Source organism: Zonotrichia albicollis, chromosome W (genome assembly GCF_047830755.1).
Source record: "Zonotrichia albicollis isolate bZonAlb1 chromosome W, bZonAlb1.hap1, whole genome shotgun sequence".
Classification (NCBI taxonomy): Eukaryota; Metazoa; Chordata; class Aves; order Passeriformes; family Passerellidae; genus Zonotrichia; species Zonotrichia albicollis.
In genome coordinates, this window is record NC_133859.1 from 12,714,234 (window position 1) to 12,729,194 (window position 14,961).

The following is a 14,961-nucleotide window of genomic DNA, read 5'->3' on the forward strand; positions in this document are numbered from 1 at the left end:
GTTCCCCAGACCCCTCTATGCTCTTATTGCCAATGGGAACTGAGATCTCCAGTGGACAAGAGACACCACACGGGCCTTTCGCCCGCTAGAGTGTGCCCTCATGTCGGCTCCAGCTTTGAAACTTCCACATGTAAGTAAAGAATACTTTCTATTTTTCCACGCAAGGAATTGCCCTGGGAATATTGGCTCAAGACTTGGGTCCATACCGGAGGGCAGTTGCTTACTTCTCTAAGCAACTAGATGCAACAGCCAAAGGATGGCCAGGTTGCCTCAGAGCTGTAGCAGCAGTTGTGCTGAATATTCAAGAGGCACACAAGTTTACCCTGGGACAAAAATGACTGTGCTAGTGTCCCACACAGTGTCCGCAGTACTGGAAGTAAAGGGTGGCCACTAGCTTTTCACCATAGAGGTCTGTGAAATACCAGGCCATCATGGTAGAGCAAGATGATGTAGAGATAGAATTGACTAATATTGTCAACCCAGCTTCTTTTCTCAGTGGAATCAAGGAGAAGCAGTACACCACAGTTTCCTAGAGACCACTGAAGCTACCTACTCCAGCCGCGCAGACTTAAAGGACACTCCTCCGGACGATGCAGAGACCTGGTTCACTGACAAGAAAGCGACATTGCAAAGTTCACAGTGACTCCCTGCAGAGAGGTAATAGAGTCTGGACCCTTACCAACAGGTACCTCTGCACAGGATGCTGAGATAAATGCATGGACCCATGCCTTAGAAACAGCAAAAGGCATTCAGAGTTGTGCATGGAGCCATCTGGAAGGAGAGGGGACTGCTGACCTCACAGGGAAAGAAGAGACAATCCAGCTGCTGGAAGCAGTTCAGCTACCTGAAAAGGCATATTAAGGCACACCAGAGAGTGAGCTTAAAATTGGAGGAAAGAAATGAGCTGGCAGATGGTGAGGCAAAGAAAGCAGCAAAGGATGAGGTACAGATTTTCCTCGAAGGTAAGCCATAATACAATAATACTAATCAAAAGAGACGTACAACTGCAAGGGGTGGGCTACCATTGAAAGAGAGCTAGTAATCCCTTCCCATTTTCGCGGTTACTAGTGAAGGAAGGGCACTAGAAAACACACTAAGGCCTAACTACTTAAAGCCTTTTATAGAGTGTGGCTCCTTTCTCGAAATCACCAAGGCTGCGAGTGATACAGAGTGCATTGAAATGAAGTGTTGACTTCGAAGTAGTAATTCCCACAGGCTTTCTAGAACACACATCTGATAGAAAGAATTGTTGTATCGTTGTCAGGAATTTATATGCCTCTATCACTCAGGTGAGCTAATAATGTGATCCTTGCCTCCACACTAACCTCAAAATACCCCCCGGGCCAAAACTCGGTCAGACTGGGAGAGGCCATGGGCCTGTACAGCAGTGGCAAATCAACTTTTCAGAACTCCCAAGGAAAGGGGGGTATCAGTATTTACTGGTATGATTAGATACATTTTCAGGGTGGCCAGGAACATTCCCCACCAGAACTGTCAAAGCTCAAGAGGTGACCAGATCATTTTTTACAAGAGATAATACCACGCTTCAGAGTTCCAGCCACAATATCCTCAGATAAAGAATCACCTTTCATTTCCAAAATAGTGCAACAGATTAGTAGCCATCTGGGCATAGATTAGGAACTTCACACCCCATAGCGCCCCCAATCAGGCAGCCAGGTGGAGAGAATGAATCATTCGATTAAGCAGCAAATCATAAGACTGTGGCAAGAAGTTAATCTACCCTAGCTTAAGCTCTTCCACTAGCACTATTGCAAATTCAAACTAAACCTTTTGAGCTAAAGGAATGCTGAATCCTTTTGGAACGCCTTATAGAAGACCATATAGAATACAAGGAGAATGTCCAGAATGTCCACCTACATGGTGGCATTAAGCAAACAGCTCAGAGTAATTGAGAAACATGTGGCTGGAACTCGGAGCAGGGAGTTAGATAGCCTGGGGATGATGTATATGTTAAGTCTCTTACAGAGAAGACTTCGGAACCACAGTGAGAGAGACCACTGCAAGTACCTCTCACCACCTTCACTGCAATCAAAATCAAGGAGCAGAACGCCTGGATCCATCACTCTTGGGTGAAGAAGGCCCAGAAGCCCCTTCAGGAGTGACACCAGGAGACAATGAACTGAGACTAAAACTTACTCGGGCAAAATGAGTATATTGCGGTCGGGAGTAGCTCATACTTTAGTGTACAGAATTGTTTTGTATGGAATTATAACTGAAGTTTTAGAACTAGAGAGTACCTCTACCCAAAGCAATGCGGAATGGCCTTGGTCCCTGGCATTTAATCAGTATACTGGATCCATAGGAAAACCTTCTGAGATAAAAGATTTAAACATATCTACTGTAGTAATCCACGAGAATCAGGTATGTGAAGAGCAAGAATAGCAAGAACAGGAACTGTGAACACTTCAAGGAATCTGAGAAGAAATCAAAGTAAAGTGCTCGGTCATCAATAGGATGGCTTATGAGAGACCAGATGTAATTAGTGTCTGAACCTCCCCTGGTGTATATGAACGCCAGGAAGTCTGTGATAACCTAAGTGAATCAGACTGTTGGTGTAATTTCACCCTGATACAGCCTGTAGAAGTGACCTGCCTTTGAGCTCGAGTTACTGTCAGACTTTCATTTGAATTCAAAGTGGACACTGAACTTTTTACCACAGCGGGGCCTTATACAACCCATACTAGTTCAGACTCTACCCAAACTCCAAACTTGAACCTAACGTAGTAAAGAATGTGACTGAACAACAGCTATTATTCAATCCAGAATGGTCTCTCAAACGGGTGGAGTTGATAATGCAAATTAACATCTCAAAAATCCAACCAGCCTGCTCCTCCTTCCTAAAAACTTCCTTTGAGGGCTGGACAACATGGTCACAAAAACAGGCATATCTCAAGAGCAGAACAAGAAAGGAAGGAACCAGCTCTCCTGGTGCCTAAAACCAGGAACACCAAGAAATCAGTTTCCTTAGGTCATTTTCCAAGCTGGTTGGCTGAACCCCCAGGCAATGGCTGGTAAAGGGTGCTGAACTGCAGGTGGTAAAATAACCCAAGCAAGGAAGGTGATTTTCCTTATTTATAGCTATCCCTTTTCCTACTGAGATTTGGATCAGTGATTGTCTCAGTCTGAGGCGGTTGGATTCTGCTTAAAAGAGGTAGAGAGAGAGACCCCCTCAGAGCTCAGCAGCAGGCTGTAGGATTTTGAGCATCACTTTTGTGCTGAGTGTTTCAAGTAGCAGAAACCTGATCCCAGTTTCTTCTGAGGCACTGCAATGAATTTAGTCTCTTCTCTCAAGATTTCCCCTCCATTATCTTCTGCCCTGAACACAGTCCACAGCTTGATCTTAGCTAGGGGCAAGGTGGGTGAGGTTTTGTAGACCAGTAGAGACATTCCTGCTTGCCACACATCTGGGAAATCAGGTGCTTTGGAGGGAGAGGGAGAGGTTAGATTCCCTGAGGTCTCTACATTTCAGAAAAAACATCTGCCTCAAGTATGACCTAAACCTCTGTCAGATACACTTGTGAAGTGTGTCTGAATTTGCAGTATGAGCCCAGCACATCCCTCTGGCAGGGAGGGATGGTCATGGACAGAAAGCAGTTCCTGTTCCCCATAACAAACATCTAACTGGCATATTAGGGACAGAATTAGGAGTTTTAAATGGAATTGATTCAGAAATACTGATGAATAAACTGGCTGCTGCAGCAGGTAGCCTAACAAAATTGAAGCAGCCTTTATAGTAATCTCTATTGGCATTAGGAACTAGCCAGTGACAGATTTCAAATCTTCTGCCAAAGTAAGCAAGTATGAAGAGGCCGAGGACTAAGACCACAAGTTGATAGTAGAAGCACTTAGTATAGTTCAAGATAATGTGTCTTTAGCTTTCAGTTGTATACAAGCACAGTTATGGATACAAGCAACAGCAGCTCTGATCATATAGGAAAGGGGTGAAGGTAATTTTCCAGCTGAAATTCAGAAAATTTTGTGGAATAATGCAACTGATTTTGAAAGGAAGTTTCAATCCTGGTGGACTATGGTGAATTTCACCTATGATCCTGTTTCTAATGTGGCCACTGCCTTTGTGCTTACCATACGTAATGTCACTGTTTATGTTATCCATCCCATCATTGCCCTAAGATTAAACCATGAAGAAACAATACTCTATCCTTCAGAACACAGAGTGTGGGCACGAAAAGATGAATGAAAAGTGGCAGACAGTAAACTTAGAATCCTGCATTACTAGAGAACAAATGGGATTCATTTGTGAAAGCAATACTGTTAATGCCCAAGATGTTTTTGGACACTGAACAGAGTATTTGCCACTTTGAAATTCATCCAGTCACTGACCAGAAAACTGTGCTCGTATATACTGGAAAGGGGTGTATGCTTGAGAACTGCTTGTGCTGCTGTACAAATTGATAGCAATGATGTTATTCTGTCTAGTAGAAACCATTCTAATCTCTGTATTTGTAATTTTGTTAAGATTATTTGGTGTGATTTTTCGTATTTGGTACCAGTAACATCCCACCAGCTGATTACAGCCAATTACACAATGTATCACAGACTACTACCTACCCCTATTGGGATGAACCTTACATTGGTAAAACAATTAATTAAGCACCAAGACCTATTAGAAGTCTTGAAAGAAATCCAAGAAAGTGGAAAGAAAATCTTAATTACTGTCCAACATGATACAAAGGAGATAACCAGAGTTCTACAAAGAATAAAATAAAATATGGATCATCACTGGTGAGATGTGATCATTGGGTGGTCACCAACTGCAAATGGAATATTTAATAAGTTGTGCCACCCTTGTGTAGTTTTGCTAGTATTAGTTGGGATAAGCTTAGGATTATCTATTACATTGTTAATTTGGAACTGGAGAATACTACAAGGAATGGCTGTACTAACCTCTTTGTCAAACGTACATAGTGAAGCATTAAAAGACACTTATTGTCATGAAAGTTTTCATTAAGTAAAAGAATTTACTTATTTCCTAGGAAAGGGAGGAATGAGACAGAGTAGAGATCCATTCTGAATTAGGTGAAGTGTCTAACAACGGTGAAAAGTCTGTGAGGCCAAAGCTGAAGGAAAAACTCGCATGCCGAGACAGCAAGGAGACAGAGAAAGAAAAACAGAAAAGACCACGAGGTGAATTTGCCCCGACCTATGATGCCGAATTTTGCCCCAAAAGGCGAGAATAACTGCCTAAGAGACTCAAGTAAGTCAGCATAGACAGGAGGTATTTTATTACGAGGCGTCGGAGAAATCACAAAAGGGATTTCTAGCTATCTCATGACAGAAGCAAGCTTTTATACAGTCTTGGGTGCAGGGTTACATCATATTCATAAGAGGCGTGGTGTGGGCGGAGCGTGGGCGGAGACATCTATTTTGAGGATTATTCTTGGTGGTCCTTCCGGTGCCTTCATCGCGGACAAGGGTCTTCTGATGAGTCTTCCTCTTTAAACTTTTGAACTCCTATCCTAATATGGTCAATTCCCGGTGTACTTGGCTAGGTTCCCATGGCTTGGTACGGCTCTTAGGGTCAGTTTGACATTGGCACGGCTCTTCGGGTCAGTTTGACATTATTAGCTCTGATCATGCTTGGCTCGACAATTCCCTTATCCCTATCTCTCTTTATTGTTTGCCCTGCTTACCAAACTTCAAACAGAAGGATCCACCAGGATTGCTTCTGGATTAATGAATAACCTATCATACAGCATTATCAATAATTCCAGGATTGCTTCCGGATTAATGAATAACCTATCATACAGCATCATCAGCAATTCCTGAGTGTGGATGGGGGCGAATCCCCTTGTACCTAACATGAGACCACCCGCCGGTGATATGGGATATGGCTCTAGTGTTAGGGGTCGCGTGAGTAGCTAATGGGATGGGAATGGGATAGGACTGCTCAGGGTTGATTTTCAGTCTGTGGCTCTGCCTAAGCATTTTGATAACAAAATTATGTTCTTGTGCAGTAGTAAAATGCTGATCGGATGGGCAGTTTGGGGCTTCATTTCCCCCCTTTTCTTATAACATACAAATTCTTTCGTCTAATTCTATTCCTATAGGGGGCTGATACGCTGGTACCATAGCCCAAAACATTTGAGTTCTTTTCATTATAATCCTTAGTCTCCACCACATGCAAATATTTGTGAAAGTTAACAGTAGCAGAGCTACAATTACTATTAGCATTGGGTGCACCAGGTAGTTGAAGACCTGTGTAGCTGTTGGGGAATATCCTGTAAAGATATCCCACCAATGATGCTGACCTACTTGTTCTACTTTGGTCAGGACATCCTTTATTTTCTCTGAATTATGTTCCACCTGCCATATCATTCGTTTAGTTGTTTGATTCACCTTTTGCACCAATTTCTTCACTTTAGGATGTGCGAGCATTGCTTTAAGAATTTCAACGTCCATCCCTATTTGTAATTTCGGTATCTCTTGATATAGGTTAAAATCTGCGTTAATTAGCTGTTGGGTAGTTATTGGGACAGTATAATGAAAATCACAACCTATTATCTTGGTAAAATTGCATACACAAAAGTTAGTATTGTTAGTCTCTTCTTGGCAACCATCTATAATGACGTTGTCACAAGCTGTCCTCACGCAAGCACACCCATTCCCTATATAGTAGACTTGTGACTGTGTTCTATTATGCGGAAGCATTTCAAAGGTGCATACACTATCCTCGGCATCTAAGCATAAATCTTCTGCTTCTACCACGGCGTTTTCGCAAACATAGCCTAACTGTCCCCTAGGAATACATGCTTCTGTGCTAATCGATTGCCACCTCTTTTTGGTATAATCATAACTAGCCCAGCCATTATGGTCTATTGGCTTGACAATGACACCCTGATGTATTGTCCCTAGAGTGAGGATGGGAAAGATAGCTCTTTCCTCTGCCGCACTAATGGTGAGGACATAGGCTTCAATGTGTTCTTGTTGGGGTTCATAAGTGAAATTTACTAACTGCCACCAGGCTTGGTGGTCTTTCTCAAATTGTGTGGTGTGATTGTCCTTTAATATTGTTTCCCTTATTTCTTGAGGTAATATACCTGACGTTCCTTCTCTTATTATTCCTGCCGCTACTGATTGTACCCATTGTTGTGTCTGAGGACATTGGATAGCGAGAGCAATATCTTTGCTAAATTCCCCTGTATAATCAACTAGCTTCACAAAATCCTCTGCAGTATGGTTTGCTACCATGGTTAGCAATTTTACTACTAGCGATTGTGTTTCTGCTAATGTAAGCATGGATGAACTGAGGGGCATCTTAAGCTTTCCCAGGTTCGTCGTGACGGTGCTTAATTTGTTCACTAATACCTCTTGATCTATCGTGTTTAATATACCAAATCCGGTGCCGACCCACCCACTAAGATCTCTTTGTGCCCTCCTGTGATAAGACCTTGTCGCTAGCCATGCATTCCATCCCTTGAGGCTTTGCTGTATAAATGGGCGGCAATCCTTCTGTAAATGTGTAACATCGGTATGGATGTTCATCTGCACCTTCTTCAGAGAATAAGTGGGGTCTAATAATAATTTTAGTTCATTAGATTTTCTTATCACCTGAGGCCCTATAAAGGTCAGGTTATGCACTATTTTACATTCCACCGGTGGAGTGATTTCTTGGGGTAAGTCTAGATCTGGATACAATGGGATCATGCCTTCCGATAATGCCACCTCATATTGGACAGCACGCTGAGGGAAGCTAAAACCCCACTCCAGCGTTTTCAATTCCCTTTCGCATGTGGACATCATCGACTGATCTAATCTAAATGCCATCTCACACTGTGCCCTCCCTTCCTCAGGACCACTAGATACTACGATCTTTCCCGCAGGAGAGAGAAGAGGGTAGAGGTCAAGGGTTATGTTTCGAGGATGTAGTTCCCCAAGCGAATCTTCCGTATAGATTACCGAGTTTCGGGGTTGTGATCCGGGTGGATCTTCTCGGAAGTCACTCCACTGACATGAGATTGGGCTCTTTTGCTGGGTCCAGACAGTGGGCTGGCCCATCTTCACTGGACTAAAGGTAATTAAGTTATGTTCAGGGGCTAGCATCAAGGGTTTAATTGTTAATACTAGCCGCCTTGTTCTCCCTTCTACCGGGTCAAGTTCTCGACACCCAATTTGGATTTGGTCTCCCTTGTATGCTACCATGGATAACTGATCCCATACTTTACTCGGGTATGGCTGGTTGTTACGCAGAGCATAAACCTCGAAACAGGGTCCCTTCGTTTCCAACTCCGGGTGGATACACTGGTGTGCATAAGACCATGGGTCTATTGGGGCATAGTCTTGGGGAAGAGCTATACTTATCGAGAGTCCAATGATCAAAGTTGTAAGGGTTTGAGGTGGAGTCAGGATCATGATGTCTGCTCTTGTTTGTTCTCCGGAGCTTTCTTGACCCGTGAGTAATGGATCCACGCAGGTCGCTCCTTGATCCAAACCGCGGTGAAGGTAGTCAGCAGCACTTGGAAGGGTCCCTCCCACTTCTCTTGTAGGGGTTTTCCTAGAAGATTCTTAACATACACCCAATCACCGGGATTAAACGGATGCAATTTGCAATCAGGTTGTTTAGGTTGGTGCTCTATCATTACAGTAGCATTCTTATCAAACTGTTTCCCCACCGTAATTACATAATCGTAAATGTACTGATTACCAATTTGGTCTATAGCATCCCCATTTACAACTTGCATAGCATAAGGTCTACCATACAGAATTTCAAATGGGCTTAACCTTTCTTTGGACCTTGGTTTGACTCTTAGCCTCAGCAGAGCAATAGGCAAAGCTTGATACCACTGCAAATTAGTCTCCTGGCATATTTTGGCAATCTGCTGTTTGATAAGATGATTCATCTTTTCTACTTGCCCACTGGCCTGTGGACGGTAAGGCGTGTGTAACTGCCATTTGATTTGTAATGCTTTGCTTATTGCTCTTACTACTTTTGCACAGAAATGTGTACCCCTATCCGAAGAAATGATCTTCGGTACTCCAAATCGTGGAATAATTTCATTCAATAACACTTTAGTTACTTCTCTTTCCTTATTTGTCCTGCAAGGGAATGCTTCAGGCCACCCAGAAAATTTATCAGTTAATACCAACAAGTACCGAAACCCCCCTTTTCTTGGGAGTTCAGAAAAATCAATTTGCCATACTTCACCTGGGAATTTACCTCGATTTATTGCTCCCTGGTGTATCCTAGTCCCTGTATTCGGGTTGTTCTTCAGGCATCGCTCACACTGGGATGTGACATGTTTTATGGTGGTAAATAATTTTGGCCCTGCTATCCTAGCTTGCAGGTACTGATAGAGCGGATCCAAGCCCCAGTGGGCTTTTTCATCTTCTGCTTTTACAAACTACCACATCACGTTTCCTGGTATTACTAGCTGTCCCGTTTCCAATCTACCCCAACCATTTTCTAGTATTTTGCCCTTATTCCTTTGAATCCATCTATGATCTGATTCCTGGTAATCTGGCTGGATGTTGGTATCCAGCTCTCCTGGTATTAGGGCCATTACTTTCACTTCCCTAGCCCTTGTGGCAGCCAATTTAGCTTCTGTATCTGCCTTCCTGTTCCCTATTTCTGGAATAGTATTACCTTTCAGGTGTCCCTTACAATGCATTATGGCCACTTGTGCTGGGAGTTGGACCGCCTTTAGCAATCGTAGAACCTCCTCTGCATGCTTGACTGTTTTCCCTTGTGTAGTCAACAGTCCTCTTTCTTTCCAGATGGCCCCATGGGCATGCACAACGGAAAAGGCATATTTAGAGTCTGTCCATATATTAATTTGCATGTTCTCTGCCAATTCCAGAGCTCGAGTCAGAGCTATCAGCTCTGCCTTTTGGGCTGAAGTCCCTGCAGGCAAAGGGTTTGACTCAATTACTTCTTCTGTGGTAGTAATTGCATAGCCAGTCAGTCTTACTCCCTGCTTCACGAAGCTGCTGCCATCCGAGAACCAGTTGTCTGCATCTTCGAACGGCTCCTCTTTGAGATCCGGACGACTGGAGTAGACGGCTTCAATTGTTTCCAGGCAGTCGTGTTTGATGGATTCTGCTGGGGCTCTCCCTTCTAGAAAGGAAGCTGGGTTCACAATGTTAGTTACCTGAATAGTTACGTCATCTGATTCAGCCAGGATGGCCTGGTATTTTAGGAATCTGGAGGGCGACAACCAATGATTGCCTTTCTGTTCCAGCACAGCCGACACAGTGTGAGATACCCGCACAGTCACCTTTTGACCCAACGTGAGCTTCCTGGCCGCTTCTATGTTAATTATCACTGCGGCCGCTGCCCTCAGACAGCCTGGCCATCCTTTACTTACTTCGTCTAGCTGCTTGGAGAAGTAGGCCACAGCTCTCTTATGTGGTCCCAACTGCTGTGCTAGGACTCCTAGGGCCATCCCTTGTCGTTCATGGGAGAACAGCCAGAATGGTTTTGATACATCTGAGAGACCTAAGGCTGGTGCTCTCATTAGTTCCAGCTTTAACTTCTTGAAGGCCCCTTCTGCTTCGGGAGTCCACACTAGGACATTCTTGGATCCCTTCAACAAGTCATACAATGGTTTAGCGAGTATTCCGTACTGGTAGATCCATAGCCGACACCAACCTGTCATTCCCAGAAAGGGTCGCAGATCTCTCACCGTCTCTGGTTTAGGCATCTGGCAGATGGCCTCTTTCCTAGCTGCTCCCAGGGATCGCTGTCCTCTGGAGACTTCGTATCCCAGGTACACCACTTCCTTTTGCACCAGCTGTGCTTTCTGTTGAGAGACTCAATATCCGCTTAAACCCAGGAAATTTAGCAAGGAAATGGTCCATTCAATGCATTCTTCCTCTGTCACCGTTGCTATTAGGAGGTCGTCTACGTACTGCAAAAGGGTACCATCTCCCAGCGGCCTTTCCCACTGTTCTAATTCTTTGGCTAACTGGTTCCCAAAAATCGTGGGGGAATTGGTCCATCCTTGGGATAATACCGTCCAGGTGAGTTGGGTCTTTCTCCCTCTATCTACAGACTCCCACTCAAAAACAAAGATCTTTTGACTCTCAGGGGCTAGGGGAAGGCAGAAGAATGCGTCTTTCAAATCTAATACGGTGAACCAAGCCAAATTACCCTTTAGTCTAGTTAGAAGTGTGTATGGGTTAGCAACTACTGGATGTAATGTCTTGGTTATTTCGTTTACTGCTCTCAGATCCTGAACTAGTCTGTAAGCCCCATTAGGTTTCTTTACCGGCAGGATTGGTGTGTTAAAATCTGATTCGCATTCTACCAGTAATCCTAGTTCCAAAAACCTTTCGATTATGGGCTCAATCCCCTTCCTGTCTTCTATCCTCAAAGAGTATTGTTTTCTTTTCACCGGTTTTGCCCCAACTTTGAGTTCAACAACAATCGGTGCTGCTTGTTTTGACCTTCCCGGTATATCAGTAGCCCAAACTAATGGGTATGCCTTGCTCAGGATTCGCTCGAAATTGTGACTCTCAGGTTTGGGTTCCACACAACTGATTGTTAGGCTTAAAGCTGTAATCAGTTGTTCCTCATTTACTTGAAATTCCAATTTGTCTTTGTTGAACTTTATTACGGCTCCCAAGTTTTCCAATAGGTCTCTCCCCAATAAGGGTTTTGGCGAATTTGGTAAATACAGGAACTGGTGAATTCCCATTTGTTTCCCAATTTTGTATTTAATAGGTTTCAAAAAGTAAGCCTTTTCTGGTTGGCCTGTTGCTCCCACAACTTGTACAAATTCATCACTTTTAGGTACCAATTCCTGATTTAAAACCGAAAAGGTTGCTCCTGTGTCAATCAAAAAGTCCAATTCCTTTTTACCTTCCCCTAGCTCCATTTTAACCAGTGGGTCTGCTAGGGTACGGCCCACCGGTCCCCCTCATTCACTATCCTGATGTGTGGTAGTAGTGGTGGCCATCAGCCTTTCCCTTAGTCGGGGGCATTCTTGCTTCCAGTGTCCCATTTCTAGGCAGTAAGCACACTGATTTGGCCCTACTCTAGTTGGGTGGGGTTGGAACCTCCCCCTCCCTCCTATTGGGTTGCCTCTACCTCTTCCCCTAGTTCCAGGTTCCGAGTAACCTGTCCTCTGAGCTGCCACTGCTACAGCCACTACTCGAGCTATCTTCCCGTCCTCCTTTTTCTTCTCCTCAACTTCTCCTATCCTCTATCTGAATTACTATATTCAGTTTCTGTGAGCTGTTCTCTGCCTCCCTTTCACGTCTCATCATTCTTCTCACTATATCTCAATTCAGAGACGTCGCCCCTCAATTTAGAGACGTCACTTCCCAGTGAGTTACTTTTGTCCCCAGTCCTTGGTGTGCTGGTTTCCATTCTACAGATGCCTCCACTTCTGGGTGTGTGGTTATCCCCATATGGACTGAGTTCGGGCAGGCTACGTGTCTCCCTTCGGCTCTCCGCTCCTGATGGACTGCCTTCCTCCCCTTCGACTTCTAGTCTGGGTGGGCTGTCAGCATCCATGTAGCTTCTCGACCCCTGTGGACTATCTAGTCCCTGAGGGCTGCTTATCTTCTCATCGATCCCTGATTTTAATGGGGTACCCCCCCGAATTCTTCCCAAGTCTTTCCAGTGCTTTAAGATACATCCTAAGGGGGTTTTCATATTTACGTCCTTGGTCTGTTGACCTCCCATGGCTATTTTCTGTGTCTGCGTTTTCGGTTTAATCTGTTTCTCGCAAACACTGTATGTCAATTTATTTTAACACTTCATACACACAATTTCCAATCGCGTCTCATCCACTCTCATCCACACCCACACACTTTAATCCAAACCGTCCTACCTTTCCGGTCTATCAAAGTACACCGCTTTACCCCGAGATGTCGCTGGCAAACCTATAGTACCGATACTGGTCAACTTCGGGCTATTACACACCCGTAAAACAGCTGTAAACCAAGGTACAGTTTGCAGATGATATCACAATAAATTCTTACACACAAAAAGGTTACAGTTAACACAAAATACCGAATCCTTTACGAGATTCTTGCAAACAACATATCAGTTAAACAAAGGTGTAGCACAAATGTATCTCCTCAAAACCTTATCAGGGAAAGGGAAAAATTGGATAGGGTCCCAGGCTGGACACGTTCCCAGGCGTAGTTTAAAGATCCGGACAAAGCAACAACATTTAAAGGTTCAACAAAGCAACAACATTAAAACATACACTCTTTTAACAAATACTGTTTTTTTTGGTTTTTTTTTTTTTTTTCACTCTTTTAACAAATACTCTGATTCCAAATGGGGATTTTAACCCCGATACCTAATGGGGATTTTAACCCCAATACCAAATGGGGACTCAAACCCCGGTTCCAAATCCAATACCAAATGGGGACTCAAACCCCAATACCAAATGGGATTATGCCAAGGCGTCCCTATGGCTCCCGTCGGGCGTCTACGTCTAGTCCCCGTTTCCCAATTAAAGCGCTTTGTTCCAAATTCAATATGCAATAAACAATTAAAAGACCTCTTAATTGGAGCAGGAGATGCAGGAAACCCTTCGTCCACCGAAGAGCGCTGGTCCGGGGGGGGAGTCTCTTCTGACAAAAATCTGTCAGGGGCGCCCGAGGGTCCCGGCCCCGGACCCGTCTCCGGAGGACGTCTAAGGCTCCACTCTCGCGTCTGGTCCCATCTGGGTCGCCAGATATGATGCCGAATTTTGCCCCAAAAGGCGAGAATAACTGCCTAAGAGACTCAAGTAAGTCAGCATAGACAGGAGGTATTTTATTACGAGGCGTCGGAGAAATCACAAAAGGGATTTCTAGCTATCTCATGACAGAAGCAAGCTTTTATACAGTCTTGGGTGCAGGGTTACATCATATTCATAAGAGGCGTGGTGTGGGCGGAGCGTGGGCGGAGCCATCTATTTTGAGGATTATTCTTGGTGGTCCTTCCGGTGCCTTCATCGCGGGCAAGGGTCTTCTGATGAGTCTTCCTCTTTAAACTTTTGAACTCCTATCCTAATATGGTCAATTCCCGGTGTACTTGGCTTGGTTCCCATGGCTTGGCACGGCTCTTCGGGTCAGTTTGACATTATTAGCTCTGATCATGCTTAGCTCGACAATTCCCTTATCCCTATCTCTCTTTATTGTTTGCCCTGCTTACCAAACTTCAAACAGAAGGATCCACCAGGATTGCTTCTGGATTAATGAATAACCTATCATACAGCATTATCAATAATTCCAGGATTGCTTCCGGATTAATGAATAACCTACCATACAGCATCATAAGCAATTCCTGAGTGTGGATGGGGGCGAATCCCCTTGTACCTAACATGAGACCACCCGCCGGTGATATGGGATATGGCTCTAGTGTTAGGGGTCGCGTGAGTAGCTAATGGGATGGGAATGGGATAGGACTGCTCAGGGTTGATTTTCAGTCTGTGGCTCTGCCTAAGCATTTTGATAACAAAATTATGTTCTTGTGCAGTAGTAAAATGCTGATCGGATGGGCAGTTTGGGGCTTCACCTAGAAATTCCTTTGAGAAAGAAGAACTGCTGCTAAATGTCATGCGGGATGAATATATATGAACTTATTGTGAAACTGTATGCATATGCATTTGGAAGGGGGATAAAAGGAGGTCTGAAATTTTCAGGGTTACGCATGCCTTTTGAGGAGAATTTTTCTCTGTGTGCGTCCGGCGTTGTAAATAAACATACCGAGCTTTACAACTTTTATAAAGTTGTGAGGTTTCTTCTTTTCTCTGCAAAACATTACTACTTAAAAGGAGCTTCAAAAGAGCGTGAGCACTTTTGGATACTGAAGAAATCATGTTCATGCTTTTTGTATAATAGCAAGACCCTTGTACATATTAATGAGGAAAAATCAAAACTGGTAATGGCTTGACAGTCACAAACAGGCTTTGGAAACACTGATAGAAGAATTGAAAACATATCAATCACTTGGGCCAGTTCATCCCAGTGATCCTATAA